Source organism: Rhagoletis pomonella, unplaced genomic scaffold (genome assembly GCF_013731165.1).
Source record: "Rhagoletis pomonella isolate Grant_MI unplaced genomic scaffold, Rhpom_1.0 Rhpom_scaffold_00001, whole genome shotgun sequence".
NCBI lineage: Eukaryota > Metazoa > Arthropoda > Insecta > Diptera > Tephritidae > Rhagoletis > Rhagoletis pomonella.
In genome coordinates, this window is record NW_023458555.1 from 72,904,894 (window position 1) to 72,908,841 (window position 3,948).

Sequence of the window (3,948 nt, forward strand, 5' to 3'; positions counted from 1 at the left end):
AATTGAATATACATACCGTCGCCTGGGTAAAAGATTGTCATATGTTAATTTCAGCAGGTTGTGGGAAATCATGATTGAAGTTTGGAATACAATTTCTCAAAAACCCGAAGATAGATTTACTCCAAAGTCTCTGAAAATGTTACTAGTTCACAAAATTCTTAAATTATTTAATTCTTAATGGTAATTGTTAATTAGTTTTGAGTTTATGAAGGATTTTCTTTAGTAAAATTTTGAGGTAAGCGTCATTTGTCCACAATTTGGCAGCCACTTTGTATGAAATACGACAAAATGTGATCAAAAATTCCACCAAATTAACGACAATTTTTAATCAATATCATTTTTAAGATATTGATTAGTTTAATATGGCTGCATCACTAGCTAAATTTTTACTAAGTTATCGAAAAAATGGTAGTCAATATCTCGGAAACTGAAGGAGATATCTAAAAACTGATAACACCAATCGAAAGACATTATTTCAAAATATACAACTGCATCTAGAACTAAACATCTTCAAAATGGCGCTTACGACAATCTTTTACCCAAGCGACGATACATATTAATAAAGAAATAAAGAACACACTTTCAGGTACACACATATACTTACAAGTTTTCAGTACTAATGCTGGATTTCCACTAGGGATTAAATGGCAAAAATGACAAATGACAAAGTCGGGCATTAACAAATAATCGTCTCATTACATTAAAAATAAGTAAGAAAGTCTAAGTTCGGGCGGAGCCGAAGATTAAATACCCGGCGCAAGTATTAAATGTATGTTTTCACCTATCCGAAAGCTACCGCTACATGGTAAGCCGGGGTTTATAAATTTTGAGTAAATTAGCGTCCTTAAATTTCGAAATATTGAAGTTTCAAGCATTTCTGAATTTTACCGTTATATGAAAAGCGGACGTAAGTTTAGTCCGATTTCAATAATTTTCAGCGTTTTGCTTCTATGTGTCAAGTACAATAACCACACCGAGTTTGGTACAAATTGGTATAACGGTTACCGAGATATATATGTATTATCATAAGTGGGCGGTGCCACGCCCATTTTCCAAAATTTTATCATTAACGTATTTATTGGTAAAGAATTGTTTCAAGCATCAATTTTGATTAAATTAGCTTTAATATTTACTGATTTATCGAAGATTTCGTATTTTCTAAATAACCGTTATATGGGATGTGGGCGTGGTTATTGTTCGATTTTAAAAAATTTTCAGCCATTCGCCAAGTTTGTAAGAAATTGGTGCAGCGGTTACCAAGATATACACATGTAACCATAAGTGGGCGTGGCTACGCTCATTTTCCAAAAATTTATAATATTCTTATTTTTCGTCTCAAACTTATTGTGAATATCAATTTTGAGTGAATAATCTTCAGTAGTTACTAAAATATCGCCGTTTTCGCATTTCTGAAAATTGCCGTTATATGGCAGGCGTGGTTATTGTCCGATTTGCTCATTTTCAATACCATCCGTCCTACGCCAGAAAGAAGTGCACGTTCCAAGTTCCGTTAAGATATCTCAATTTTTACTCGAGTTATCGTGTGCACAGACGGATGGACGGACGGACGGACGGACGAACAGACAGTCACCGCTTAATCGATTTCTCTTTTCATTCTGATTATTTATGTATACATTTGTCTATATCTACCTCGATTCGTTTTGCCTGTTACAAACAACCGTTATGTGAACAAAGTTATAATACCCTTGTGCACAAGTGCGCTCGGATGTAAAAAATGATCATTAAGTTCATTTCCACATGGCATTTTTTCAAGTGACATCAATTTTTTTTTATTTCAATGCCTATTAGAAATTCGGCATAAATACATGAATTCAAAGGAACATATAAATTGATCATTAAATTGCAATTAGCAAGAAACCGCGGATTTTTTTGGTGCGTGCTTTACCAGATAATTAGCGATGCCATATTTAAAGATCAGTGGCTTATTCAAACTTTTAGCAGGTGTTGCCAAAATTATTCAATTAAGTAGAAAAAATTAAAAACAATTGCATGAAGTGAACGGGTGATAATAACCTAACCAAACCATTGTGAAATGGACCATTTGAAAAAGCATTGGACCAATGGACCACACAAAAAAATGGACCTAATTTGGTCCATTTGGACCAAATCGGACACCGTGTTGGTGGCACGAGCTTGCTGCTGTGTATACATGCCGGTAAAATGAACCTGCATTTCCATGCAACACGTACTCTAACCATACACTTGTACTACTGCGGTATGCATATGGCTGTATTAATGTTTCAAACATACAAAAATTCATTAATGGAACAGTATTAAAGCATTCTCACAAGATACATATCGCTAGCTTAGAAAGAAAAGTTGCTAAGCCCCATTTTAAAAATTTTACAGGAGAGGAAAAAATCTTCCCAGAGCCATTTTCTTTAAGTATTTCGCAAGACTTTGAATCAAACATTTTGCGCGTTTAAAGCAAAGCAAAACTCCATAAGAATCAGAAGGATTCGATATTTATTAAAAGATGTCGTATTATTTTGGCCTTATCGGATTTGTGGTGGTTCTTTTGACCTTGGCAAATTTTACTTTTAGTGCTTATGAAGAGGAAAAAATAAAACAAGTACCTTTATAATTTTCGAAACGATGCGTATTCAATTTCTCTGGCCTCCTATAACAAAATATGAGTTTTCATAAAAAGTGGACTTAGCAACTTTTCACTCTAAGCTAGCGATATGTATCCCCATAGGTAAATGCTACTTTTCTTATACATTTTAATTTGGGGGGACATAAGTAGCATTTACATATCGTTGCCTTAATATAGAAAGGCCCTATCTGACATCGTCGCTGATTTACAAAAAGTCGTAACTAACTAAAAATCGAAAATTTACGTTTTAATTGATTATGATGCATTTGATCGAATTATGTGACCTCACATCATTTTATGCAATAAAAGATTTTAGTTAGTTACGGCTTTGTGCATTTCAGCGACGATGTTAGATAGGGCCTTTCTATATTAAGGCAACGATATGCAAATGCATATATTGTAAAAGCCCGCTATAGTCCGGTCAAATTAGACCAAAAATAGGAGTGAAGTCACAAAAATTCTCACCCAGCTGAAAATTGGTAGGATTGTTCAAAATACCATCATAAATGACATCTAGAAAGTCCTCATCGATCCGAGACCTGGAAAAAAGGTTACTCAGGGTCAAAGGTCACAAAAACGGGGTTTTCGCGATTTTCAGCAAAACAGAAAGTTTATCATAAAATTAGTTTAGACAAAAATTGTGTATCAGATAGTTATCTATAAAAAATGTCAAAATACTTTTTGTCCTATATAACGATTTTGTCGATATTACGATTCAAAAAGTTGGAAGAGTTGTAATTGTCATAATATGCACACGTTTCCACGCCACCTTTGTTGTACTTATACATATTATGCCGATTACAACTCTTCCAACTTTTTGAATCGTTATATATCGGAAACGGTGGCTCTTAGGATCTGATCTACAATTTTTGTCTAAACTAATTTTATGATAAACTTACCGTTTTGCTGAAAATCGCGCATAAACCCGCTTTTGTGACCTTTGACCCGGAGTAACTTTTTTCTAGGTACCGGATCGATGAGGATTTCATTTATGGTGGTGTTTTGAACAATCCTACCAATTTTCAGCTGGGTGGTAATTTTGGTTACCTTGAACGTCTAAACTAACCGGACTACTAGTGCTGACAATATTATCGCGTCCTTTACTCGAAATTCTTAGTTCATGCAATTTTTATCTCATAAAACGACGGGCTACGGACCACAGCTGTCAAATTATTTTAACACGTACTCTTATGTAGATAATTATTTTGGCAACGACCGGGCTATGCGACGACTGTGCTTGTGGCCAGTGTAGTATTACAGTAAATACACCACTCTAATGCATTTACAAATATCGACCGCACACGATATCAATGCCATCATGACCCACATAA